The sequence below is a fragment of the Numida meleagris genome, chromosome 5 (genome assembly GCF_002078875.1).
Source record: "Numida meleagris isolate 19003 breed g44 Domestic line chromosome 5, NumMel1.0, whole genome shotgun sequence".
NCBI lineage: Eukaryota > Metazoa > Chordata > Aves > Galliformes > Numididae > Numida > Numida meleagris.
The window spans coordinates 54,816,985-54,830,460 of record NC_034413.1 but is presented as its reverse complement, the minus strand read 5'-3'; the positions used below and the strand labels follow the sequence as shown (position 1 = coordinate 54,830,460).

Sequence of the window (13,476 nt, the reverse complement as noted above, 5' to 3'; positions counted from 1 at the left end):
TCCTCCATTATTGGTCTCCAAAACTCGCTATGATTTTCTTTGATATCATTTATTGATTATGAGGTCTACCCACCATTTTGGACAGCCTCCATTCTTTATCTGTGCATCTCTCCCTCTAGCATCTCCATGACTTTTCTGACATTACATTGCATACATAAAAGAATCATTCTGAAAAGACAAGCAAACAACCCAAGACTGGGAAGCAAGTCTGAATTTCTGAAGCCTACAAAATCTGCAGTACTCTAAAATAAAAGGTAAGTATGATGAAACTTTAGATCACAAGTAGTGGTCAACCCTAAGCAATACACATACAACTCTATGTGGCCATGAGTGGTCTACTCTGTTATGAATGCTGAGCTATCTTATGCTTTGCTTGTGTTGTTTTTTTGTTTTCTGTTTTCCTTTTGGCTAGTTCCTCAGCTGCTTTGTCTACTAATTAAGACTGAAATTTCTTTCAGACATGCTCTATTACAGATTCTAGTATCATCAGCCCTTGGCCTGATTCCTGGCTCTTGTTGTCACATCAGTCTTATATGAAAAATGGCCAAAAACATGCCCAGATGTTTTCCTTATCTTACATGAATCCTGCAATTTAGTTTCCTTCTGGCTATTCCTTAATTCTGTTTTTCTGTTTTGACACTCAAGGCCTGGGCAAAGATATCATGATTATTTATGCTACGTAACAAGGAGAATTTTCTCCTAAATCATGCAGCTGAGCAGATGGAATTATCATGAACATGTGAAAAAATAATTAATAACCTATACAATAAGAAATGCCGTATGACAACTGCGGAATAGACTTAACAGAAAAGAGAGAGGGCCACTGATTAAATAACTTGAAACTGTGTCAGCAAGCTATTCACTTAACAAATAGCATCCTAAATCCTTCTTGGCTGCCACCACTGTAGCCACATGAAACATAGAATCTGCCCTCAAGAGATTATAATTTCTATAGAAAATATGAGAATTCAAATAAGAGAAGAGAAAGCTGAAAATCATCTGGGAAAAAGCAGTGTTATGTGCATACTGTGTTCATCCCAAGATCAATGCTGGCATCTTTTCTTTCAAGTCAGATGAGGAAGAAGAGGTCAGTCAGGAAACGTGCAAGCATTGTCAGGAACAACACCTTTTGTTCCTGGGCCTCAGCAAGAAGCTATCTCTCATAGCCAAGAACCTGACCCGATAGAACCGTAGAGAGAAGGGAGATGAACAAGCCATGAAGCCACGTAACTTCTACCTGACAGACTCTTCCGCTTTGGAAAGTCTACAGCAACAGCCAGCAGGAACCAGACCGAACATCCACATGCTTTTAAACAACTGAAGAATCGTAAGCAAAAGCCCAAAAGACAAATTAAAGTGTATGCCAAAAGCTGGGAAAGACAGCATTCAGTGAAAATGAATTTTTAGTCCTAAATAGTCCCCTACCATATTACTGAGAAAACACTTGCATCCAGAAGTCTGAGTTCAGAAAAAAAATATACATATATATATTGCTTGTAAAAATAAAGAACTTTGCTCCCTGCAGTTCTAACTCTAGAATCCTTTTTCTTAAAGAAAACTTTTGAGGATGATTCCTGACAACAGTCTCTGATTCGCCTTCCATTTCCCCTCTGTCTATACACAACATGTTTAAGTATTAGTTATATCAAGATCTTGGCTGGTTAATAAATATAACCCTTCCAGATGGGCACATGGAAGTGACTAAACTTAACTAGGGACATGTACGCTTGAATATTAAATGCAGAACAGTACCACTACTACTTATATAACATGAAGGTTCTAATGGCCTTTTGGCATAATCATAATACGTTTGATTTACTTAGAACACCTTAGAATTAAGAAGCACAAGATAAAGGACAGCATAAAATAAAATAATTTTTGAATAATAACCTATTGGTCCCCCAAAATATAGTTTAAGTGTGCATTTCTAATCTTAATCAGCTAAGTATCTCATACCATATTTAAGTTTTCTGGTATTAAATTTAGACCATTCATACTATCACTGGACAGACGACGATGGAAAATACAAACTTTTGAGTTTAAATTTTCTTTAAAAATTCAGTTTGACTTTGACCTTTACAAGGACACTTCATGTAAAACTAACTCCCATTTCAGTCCTAAAATGTTAATGCACTACAAGGTTAATTGCTCTTATTAATCCATTAAACAAGAACTGTATGCCCTTTCTTATATTAACCATTATTTACTTTTTTCATTCTTCCATCCAAAGTCCAAATGCTCCTATCGTTGTTACAGAAACTAACAAAATGTTAGTTAGATAGATCTCACAAAACTTAACTGGTTTCCATTTGCCTGCCTCCACGAGTTCTAAAAGTCTTGGCTTAAAAAAAAACATGCAGCAAACAGGGTGGTCAGCAGTTTGTTGAGATCACTTGCTGGAGCAGTTCAAGGAACTTCTTTAGTTAAAAAAATATTTCTTTTTTTCCCCTTGTCTGTGATTTGAGAACAAGAGAGGAGATTTTATGTGCATATATAGCAATGGTAAGCAGCTGTAAAAACCTCCCACCCTAAAGATTGATGAATATATGTTTCATTAACACGAGCACATCTGAAAGACATTTGACACTTTGGAAGACCAACTATGGTTCTTTAAAATGCCTCAGCTGAAATTCCTCAGAATATGGTCTTTAATGGCCATCCAAGGAGCGTTAATTGCCTTCTCTATTTGAAAACAGTTCTATATGTACATACATATATATATAAAACCTTTCTTTCTGAATATATCTGACTACAGCCTGGTTTATTTTGCTAGAATATTTGGAAATACACTTACATAAGCAGATGTGAGACCTGCATCAGTAACATTTAAACATTCAAATCTTTTTGAATTCCTCTATCCGGTTTATACTGTCTTTTTTTTTTAATTCATAAAACTGATCAGGGAGAACAGTCACTGATTTGTGACTTTTAAGAATCATCCCACCACACAAATATCAAATAATTAATAACCATAGAGCAACTAATTTGTGACCATCCCATGCCATTATCAGTGAATGGCTTTGAAGAATGGTCACATGTGCAAGGTTCAACATCAGTTTGTGGTTATAGTGCAAAGAAATCCAGAAGCTGAACTAAGTGAATAACTGTTTCCTGCAAATAACATTTTCTAAGTACTTCTAGCTCTAACACAACCCTGGATGGAGGCCATCCACCCAACGCTTGTAAAGAAAGAGCTCTCCTCCAACAGGGTGCCTATCAGTAGTACAGGTGGAGGGCCCTACAGGATGCTTGTCTCACACCCCTGGAGAAAAGACTGGCCTCCACTAATACATGTGGTAGCACCGAGGGCAGGCAGGAAGGTTTCCATGCAGACTCAGGTAAGCTCAAAGGCTTTTGTCCATTCAGAATGAAAAGTACATTGTACTTGACAATAAACCTGCCATTTGAAACCTCAGGGGTTTTAATCTTATAAATAATAGAGTTCAGAGAAGAAGGGTTTGCCAGTCTGCATAGTTCTGCCTGGAATTCAGATTTATGTAATGCACTTATAAGAACATGGTGCTGAAATGCATGCAAGTGTTAGGGCATTTGAGATTCAGAGACTATATTGCACAAAAATATGCAACAGAACACTAATATTTCTCTCTGCTGTGCTATTTTCCCCAGCTGCCAGGAGAACATCCATCATTCAGTGGCAGGTCAGAACTATCCAGTCCGCTGCATGCAGTGACATAGCTTTTTACTTTCTATTGAAGATCTTGTAAGTAGGCATGATATCCACATCTGAAGAAACTATTTGAAATTTATAAAATGAGCCTAAAAATTACTAACATTATTGAACATGTACAATAAAATATTTTTCATTTATTAAGACTGACTACAAATTTCTTTGTATATGCCAGCCTACACAGAGTCATAGAATCACAGTAGGGCTTAGGTTGACAGGGACCTTAAACACCATCTAGTTCCACCAACCTGTCAAGGGCTCGTTGCTATCCACCAGATCAGGCAGTCCAGGGCTCCATCCAACCTGGCCTTGAGCATCTCCAGGGATGAGGCACAGCTTCTCTGGGCAGCCTATGCCAATGCCTCACTGCCCTCAGAGTGAAGAATTTCCCCCTAACATCTAACCCAAATTTCCCCTCTTTTAGTTTAAAGCCATTCGTCCTTATCCTGTCACTATCAGACCATGTAAAAATTAGTTCTCCCTCCTGTTTATAAGCTTCCCTCAAGCACTGGAAGGCAGCAATCAGGTCTCCCCTGAGCCTTCTCTCATCCAAGCTAAACAAACCCAGCTCCATCAACCTTTCTTCATATCAGAGGTGCTTTAGCCTTCTGATCATCATGATGGCTCTCCTCTGGTCCTTCATATCCCTCAGTTTGACTAGCAGGTTCTTGCTCAGCCATGCCAGTTTCCTGCCTCTTCTACTTGATTTCTTATGCTGGAGGATGGAGAGCTCTTCTGTTCTCGGAAAGTGTCTTTTATATTTTGAGAATATTAAAAAAGCAGGGTTACTGTTTTTTTGTGTGTTCAGCGAAGTCTTGAAATGATTAGTTTATAAAGTATATAGAAAAATAACTATTTTAGACCTATAAAAAAAAAAAAAAAAGGCACAGATTTTGAATTGTTCCTCTCTGGGCATCAACAGAAAAGTTGCAGTAGTTCTACTGCAAAACAAACCCATACCTCAAATACATTCAGGCATCAGAAAAAAAAAAAATCCTACCATTTTAGAATGCAAAAAATGACTTGAAAAAGTAGCAGGATAAAAAAGAATGTATCAAATGCATTGTGGGGTATCTTTGTCTGGCAAGTGCATTCAGGAAATTGGGAGCATTTCTTTGCACTTTCCACTTACAACGTCCAGAATATTAAAATGGCAAGCATGAAGCTGTCAGCAGATGCAGTTTCACTGTGGGGATGTTATCACATGCAGCTTTGCTGCGTTATTCATTGCTTGCAGCTCTTCCAATCAGATAACCTTAACAAACATGGTGCTATCAATTGCCAGATGTGGTACACGCTATGCAGCATCTAGTTTTTGATGGACTAAAATGGATCCGCGAATTCTTCTCTTTATCAACCATCAGTCACACTATGAGATTCACAAGGAGTATCTGGAAGTGTGCTGTCAAGTGCCAATTAGTGATGTTGCTGACCCAAAAGATAAAGAAGATCGTAGAAGAAGCAGCCCAGTATAATTCTACACTCCAGTGTCCTTAAAGCAGACTGTCGTTTGTGAATGTACTCCTGCAGATGAAAGGGAAATAGGAGGTCAGTGGTTCCTGTCTTCAACAATCTTCTACAATCTTATAATGAATTGTAAATAGAATCACTATCAGCCTGCTCTTCCTGCACTGGAAATCAGTGTGAATGGTTCAGGAAAGCCAAACACTGATAATATTCTCTCAAGCTGAAGGCTGTACTCTTTCCTCCGTGCCCCTCACACTGTGTGGGTCCATCCAGCAGGAGGTCACCCTTGGCTCCTGCGATGCCCTTTTTGGCTTGGTGCATCCCTCCACTTCCCCATCACCATGGGGTAAAGCCACACCACTAGCTACTGTGATAGGAACCTGAGATCTTCATCATTTGAAGACAATTTGAAGATTCATGAATCAATGGAAACATCTGCCTCCTTCTCAGAACAATTCTCAGCACAATCTGGCAAAATGTCATTACCTTCTAACATGGTTTTATCATGAGGTACCCCTAATTTCAGAATTTTAAGTGATTTTTGTAAAATCAAAAGCAGAATGTCATGCCCAGATGCTTGCCAGCTTGAACTGCAAAATAAAAACCCCTTCTTAAAAATGCAACATCACTACCATGTGCAGAGAATATCTGACAATTTTGGATTTGAAGGGACCGGCCTATGTGCAGTCCTTTCTATCTAAGGGTTACTGTATGCAATAGTGACTGTAGATACAATGCATTATTAATTAGCATATACAAAGCTTATTTATATTAAAAAAGCATGCTCAGTGAAGGAGACATAATTCCTGTTATTACCATCCCAAACAGCAGAAAACAAATATTGTATATAAAACTAATAAAATACAGGATAATACAGCAGCAAATTTGGAGTATATTTGTGTTCTACGCACATTATTTTAAGCAGGACTGCTATTTTTCATGGTAGATTATGTGTGCCAGCAGTATTTTTCTGAGGGTACCCATGTACTCGAATGGTAATATTCCAAATGAGCGGTACTGGAGAGACATGTTGTATGGATCTGTGACACTTACGCTACACAGCTATTGTATATGCAATAGGTTTATGACTTCTTAAAGTATATATGCATGGAGGAGGTAAAAATAACTTCAGAGGTTCCTGGGTAACCATTAGAGGGTGCAATACTTTCCTCTGCACCACAGAGTCACTAAATAGTTTGCTACTGAACCAGTCATGTTTCAGAGTCCACTGAAGTTGTGATGCCTCCCCGCTACAGCACCAGTTCAAATATCATTGAAAGTACGTGTCAAACAAACATTGAACAAAGTCAACCAAATTCTGAGCTTACTCATGTATTGGGTTCCATGGCAACATAATAGAAGCCTGTCAATAAAGCAGGGAAGACCAGATGAAGCTGGGAAACTATCTCCCTGTGTCATAATTTAGCATACTAACAGAACTATTCTCTAAGAGATGCCAGGCAATAAGAGGACAAGTCACAACAACAAAGGCATTCCTAACAAGTGTGAACATTTGTCAAGGTATGGAAACAATTTACAATGTTTTCAGAATTGTGGTTCAGGTCAGTTCATTTTTATACTCTCCCATATGGTTCTGCTCCTTCTATTTCCAGAGTGAACCCTATTTACCTGGACAGTTGCTGCAGAAAATATATTGTTTGCAGAGAAAGTGAGAGTCATCAATAAAGAAAACTTCTCAAGATAGGTATATTGAGTATGTGCATTGGTTTGATCTGACAAGAGAAGAAAATGGCAAACAACTTGTTTTCTGCTTGAGAGGTATCTGAGAGCAGACCATCGGTCAGACTGCATTGTGCCTTCCAGAGGCTCAGCAATAAGAGGACAGTTTGGGTGGAGAGAGCAAACGAACGTGGCTTTCAGAGATATTTTCCCCTTTAGGAAACTGAGCCTACCAGCATACTAAACAGCATTTGCACCGCATTTTCACTTCTCCCCAACTCTGCAAACAGACATCAGTTCAACTCTCCTGCACATAATCAAGAGCATAGACGTCGTGGTCATGGCTCTGCTGTCCCTGAAGCTGGAAACACAAAGGTCATATGCCATTTTCTACCAAAATCTTCATGTCATACCAATTCTTAAGAGTATGGCCTTCTCTCACCATTAACAAGCCTTAAGAAATGTTCTTCCTGTTTCTAAGTGTAGATACAACAAAAAACACTATAGCTCTTCCACCTAATTTCCTTACACAGTAAAAATGCCTAAACACAGGTCTATGTGTGCTCTAGCTTTGTAGTAGATTAATATAGAAAATACAGAGGGCTTAGGAAAAGGGTTTTTTTCTTCTTTTTCCATAATGAGTCATGCAGTCTGTTGTCCATACTGAAGTGACGTAGTAAGCTTGAGCTTCAACCTTTTGGAAGCATCTATGGGGTGCAAAAACAAAGTTTATGATGTCAGAGAGCATTTATACTGGCTCACATGAAACTGGAACAATAACCTGAGCACTAGACTGTGATTTGGGAAAAATGCAGGACTTTGGGGATTAGTAGAGGTTTCACTGATGGCAACTGCAGTGGATTCATCTTAAACAGGGGACAGCGATATTTACCTAAAGATGGAAAGGAGCAGTAGTTTAGCACCTCTTTCAGAAAAGGCAAAGTTCAATGCACACCGAGAATGTCTTCTCCATGAATCTGCACAGAAAAAGACTTTTGCATTCATGTGACATTGAGAAACAAATGACAGAGAATTTTCCATTGATAATTTAATTTGGGGGCCAGAGGGCCATCAATAACGTCATAAGCATACAACATAGAGCCAAGTTTATCCCTGAGACAAGCAATCACAGTACAAATCTTTACAGCACGTTTGAATTTATGTCTATGGAATGCAAAATCTCAAAAAATATAAATAAGTGGTAGGGACAGATTCTAGCCCACCTCAGATCATCATGTCTTTTTGATAAACACTTAAAATACAGAAAAATGAATCTGTAGATCTGAGCAGTGGAGTATTACCCAGAGGTGCTGAACATCTCTGTCGCCTATCTATTTTAAAAGAAGATACAAAAGCATCAGACAACTGTCATCTGTCAGGATCATATAGCACAAAAATTCAGCCCTAACAGCTAGAACCAAAAATTCATTAGGAGTCTTGATTTCTGGAGTAAAATTTACCATTCAAGTTGAAGATTCAGGTTCCTTTTGTGGTGCACATTTGCCACTGAAATCAAGGATTTTTAGCAGAAAGTATTTAGAGTGAGGCAATGTTTAAACCCACTAGGAAATGAGGAAGAGAAGCTAATAACCCAAAATCGTATTTCCCATAGGACTAAGCTATGCACATAGAGCCCTCAGTTAAGCATTAGGATGTAATTCACATTCACATTCACAGAAAAACCTTGTGACTCACAGGCGCTTTGTTCCTCGAGGGCTGGACAACTGGATTACTCTTTAATTTTTGAAGATGGATGGTGGTGATGCTGCTGCTCATCTTTTATAGCAGTGGTTAAAGCACTCACCCAGAAACTGGTGAACTGACTATGGTTCAGTGACCTCCTCAGAGAGAGGGGGCTCAAATCCATAGCTTCCAGCCCAGCCTCTGGCTGCCAAGTTAAGTTACAATTACTAGTGATTTGGGCAAGGAGGGCAGAGCAGGGAAAGAAGGAGAGGGGCAGTTGGCTTCCCACTGAAGCTGTGTGGCTGTTCAGCAAAGGATGCAAGATTTATAAGGCCTGAGAGAAAGAGAAAATTAGAAAAATGGAGCTTGACTCTAGCCTAAACACGAAGGCTTCCTCTGGGAGAAAGTAAGAGCCATCCTCCTCAATGTTGCTAATGCTGCTAATTAATTTAGTTTTAAACGAGGTTTTACAGCAAGATTTTCATGTGTGTGAGATGGAGTTGCTCTTTGATACATTTATCAACATTAATGAAGAGATGAGTTTGCAGTAGATGCCTGATGAAGTGCTGTGTTGGGATGTTGGAGCCACGCTCTGTGCAGGGTAACACCATGCCCTGCACCATTCCAAGAGCCACCTGCATCACTGCCCGTGCTGAGCAGCCATGTTGTGCCAGCAGGAAGCATGTGGGCACACACTGGGGCTGCGATCCCCTGAAGGCATTTTCCTGTCTTCATGCCAGCTGAAGGCCAGCTACAGTGCAGGATGTCCCATGCAGCCACTGAGATTCACTGGTAAAGGGATACAGAAGTAGCTAGTATGAAAGAAAACTGACAGTGGAGTGAGGACAACAGGGGATGAAGTTGAATGTGGGTACTCACAGGAGCAAGCGGCACCGATCTTCTTGCCTAAGGCTGTCTTCCCAGGAAGAGGGAGCAGAGCTCTGGCACAGGCTCCCCTCGTACCACTGCCCACGTGCACCCAGCTCTGCCGACAGAAAGACGAGGAGTGTAAATGAAAGGAAAGCCAGCAGTATGCAAACTTCAGGATGCCATTTGGGTACTCTGTTAAAGCAGGATAAAGCCTAATGAGATTGGTGTCTTCTAGACTTTTCAGTACATTAAACGCTGTTTTGTTTCGATTGCTTCCAAATTCATTCACCAGTCAGGTTACAATTATTGCTGCCCTTGGAAGAACCTCCTAATTTCCTCACTATTGTTCATTCAGACATTTTAGTTAGTTGCTATTTGGGGCGAGCATTGGAGATGTCACAGGTTTACTGATTTCCTTTTTAATTTAATCTCTATTTTATTTAACCCTAAAGAGTTTGGAGTACAGGAGCTACGCAAAAAAATTGATTCTTTGTGCAGTGTTTGCTTTGGTTGGCTGACAGTGAATTTGTAGCCACAGCAATGGCTTTGATTCACCAGGGAGAAAATCATGCTTTTACCTAATCTAACCAAACCAGCCTTGTTCAGATTGATTCAGCTTCCAGCCTTGGCTCTGACCTCACCCTTACCCTCAATCCTGCCTCACTTTCACACTGAGTATTTTATACAGCCTCTATTTTCTCTCTGCATAGCTTCCCCCCAGCCCCCTCCCAAACCAGCCTCCATGTTCTCCTCATCAACCATTGCTTTAGAAATCTTCAGGCTGGATGGGCAGGCATGCAGTGCTGGCAGGTGGTGTAGCTGTTAGGCAGCCTTGTGTATCACAAGAGATCTGATGCTATCAAATTTCTTTTCCCCCAAAGACTAAAGAGAGCAAGCCTTTGTAAGCATGCAGGAGGGGGATGAAAACAGTTTGTCTCCTGAGCAGCCAGCCTTTGTCATTTTACAAATGAAATCACTTTGGAAATTTAGAGAATTAATATCATAATGAAGACGGGAGTACCCATTAGAGTGGTCTAATGTTGCTCTGGAGATATATGATGGATGTCCAGTTGCTGTAAGCCCTTATTTGCAGAGAGTCACCTCTGTAGTTGCCATTATTAGGAAGATGTCTGAAGCGGAGGATCAGACGCAACCATTGCAAGATGAGATAGTGTTTGACTGGTTTCCAGGGAACCGAAGGATACAGCCTTAGTTGTACCTGTCACTATGGCTCCCAGCTTTTTTCCCCCTTAATGTCTTTTTTAGCTGTAGGAAGTTTCTCTTTAAAGATTCACTGCTTCTCTAATAGCACAAAAAGCAGTAATAGGAACATAAAAAATGTTACCTGGATTGCAGAAGAGCTTCAGTTTATTGCAAAACAATTGGTGTAATTTATCATCAAAGCATTGCAATATGCTGCATTAGTTAGCTTTTGCAAATAAAGATAACCAGGAGATCTAACCTGTGGTGTATTGCTTGCAGTAACTGGAAATATTCACCTGCTGCGTCCACTTCTGGAGATACCTATCGCACTGTCAGAGAAGTGATGCCGTGATTGCCATTCCTGGAAGCACAGCCTCAAGAAAGTAGTACTTCCAGGAATTATCTTAATGGGCAATTGAATCATCATTTCTAGCACTCCAGCATCTTTCCCAGAAGAACAGTTTTCCACAGGCAATGATTCCAGTTAGAAGAAAACGTGGATATCCAGATCTCAGTTCTAATCCTTTCCTGGCTGGTTTGCATAGAACAGAAGCTTGATGCAGATCTTAAAATTTGGAAGAAAGGCACTTGGGACAGGGGATGCTGGAAAGTATCCAGCACAGTGATTTTGCCTGCACTTCATTTTATACTTGCTATTCTATCCAGGTCATTTATTTTCTTCCAATTATCTGTGTTCCCTTAGTAATTGTCTAGTGGTCACTAACGTTGCTGCTTTGTTGCATTATTTCCCGGGAAGCTCAATAGCTGGTGTAAGTTGTCGTGGCTGCAATGTCTTCCGTGAGAATTTACGCCAGGGCAGTATCAGGGTTTAAAGAAAATCTGCTTAAATTTCCCTAATGTCCAGACTTTTTCCCAGCTATGGGTGCAGGCAGAGCAGTTTGCTGTTGCTAGCCTTTTCAAGTAAATGCGACATGATGGGGCCACACTTCATTCTATATATAATCAGTACTGATTTGGGGGAGTAATCAGTGGTAAATAAAAATGAGCGCTGTTGAAATACCCTTTGTGTGTGTTCTCATGAATTACTCATGAAACAGAGGTTACAAATTTCTGCCCCGGTAATGGATCTGTACTGCCTTTATTTTTTTGTTAATATACAGTGGTGGTGGTGTAGAGAGGATTGTTTTTTGGGTTTTGCTTTTTTTTTTTTTTTTTCAAAATTCCACTTCTTTCCCCTAAATCTTCAGTTTAGTGGCCAGATTCACCTTGATGGGAGCAAATGCAACTCTATCGATAGCAATGGAATTGCGTCTGCATATGTCAGCGATGAATTTGGCCCCATATTTATTGGAAATACCTGGGCTGTTGTGATATGATGTGGTAAATCATGCTGAGAGCAAATCAAACAGACAGGCTGTGGCTGCATCACTATTTCATAGAACTCAGGTCATAATGGACAGGACAATGCTGTACTGCAAAATTCAGTGCTAAGGAAAATACATTCTTTCTAACCTTTTATGAAAATACTTCTCATCCTTCAAAGGACAATTTAGGCAATGTGACCACTACTGGAACAAGTACAGAAGCATTTAAAAGGCAAATAGAAAAACACCATTGCCCAGGAGGAGAACGAGTGTCTGTAGATATTCCCATGCTTGTTCTGTTCCAAAATTCCCATCAACTGTTGCATACACCCTCCAGAAATAAAGATATTCATTCTCACTACAACAAATGAAAGCAACGCAACACACTGGTTTTCAAGCCCAGCAATGAATGCAATATCAGCCAGAGAAGAGCTAATGAAAACAATCACATTAAACATAGCTCTTCAGTGTTTGGTGCTCAATAAGTGAGCAGCAGGCTTTCTCTGCCTGGCTTACAGAAAACAGGAGGTAGCAGTTTGCAAGGAGCAGCGTTTTAATGTGATTGGACTATAACAGACAATCTATTTACAGCATGCTCTGGGGAGCTTATAAACAAATGTTGAGTAATTTCAGCCAGCAGTAATTACCCTTGCAGCTGACAAGGATAGCATGATACTTTCTCCTTCACCTTCAGCCCAGTCCAGAAGGCACTGTACACAATGGCACTTCTAATTATTTCTGCATTTCTATGGCTAAAGACCAAAGTGTGTTATTAGAGAACATTTTAGAAGCTTTTTAAAAGCTTGTTTATTGGGACAATTAAAAGTCATCACTATGACAGCAAATAAAAGGTTCCGTTCCTCGGCACGCGGCTGCAGCGAGGGTCTGCCCGCTTACCTTGTCCGTCTTGTCTACATGAGGCAAAATTTACAGCCACCCCTCACCATCGCTAATATCAGCTCAGCTGCATCAGTGTTAGTGAGGTGGGCAACCCTCAAGTGTACAGAGAATTGGGCTTTATAAATATCGTATTATCTAACCCTGCTTAGAGCACGTTGAATAAACATGGTACTTAAAATGCTGTTCACTCATCTGTGCTCGAGCTCCCAACACAGCTGAAGGCAGTGGGGGTGAACCCGTCGGAGCGCTGAGGAGATTTTTGCAGAGCGCCTGTGCTGCAGACAATCTGCCTTTTTGTATTCTGTCAAAAGAAAATAAAACACAATTTCCAAACCATCCATTAACACTTAGATACTGGGGAAATACATGGCATGGATTTGTCTCCCATGGCACAGGGCACACAGATGAGTTAATTCTGGGGTGGACGCAACTGCCATGAAGGAGTCAGAGGGAAAGAAGGGGCAGGGACGGGACCAGGCGGTGGCTAGGAGCAGGGCTGGGGCCACTGATGGCACAGGAGCATGGGTGTGCTGCCCTTCGAGTCCCCCTCTCCCTTTTGAGAAGGCACACTGAGGTCTTTTCATTTCCAAAAACCATCAGGACATGGTGCAACTCCTGGAAAGTTCCCTCCTCACTGTTACAGCTTTGGCCCTCCAGAGC

General features: G+C 40.5%; 2 long non-coding RNA genes across 2 annotated transcripts in view; both read right to left on the bottom strand.

The window, feature by feature from the left end:
* Nucleotides 1–4,075, bottom strand: part of LOC110400456 — a 35,874-nt gene extending 31,799 nt beyond the window's left edge. The window contains exon 1 of the long non-coding RNA XR_002439860.1: nt 3,937–4,075. This is a non-coding gene — a long non-coding RNA (uncharacterized LOC110400456). The remainder of the gene's footprint in view (nt 1–3,936) is intronic.
* On the bottom strand, nt 4,168–13,108 carry LOC110400708. The gene is made up of 3 exons (XR_002440036.1): nt 9,398–13,108; nt 7,728–7,812; nt 4,168–5,212 (listed from the first exon to the last, which is right to left on the bottom strand). It is a non-coding gene; the product is annotated as an uncharacterized LOC110400708 (long non-coding RNA).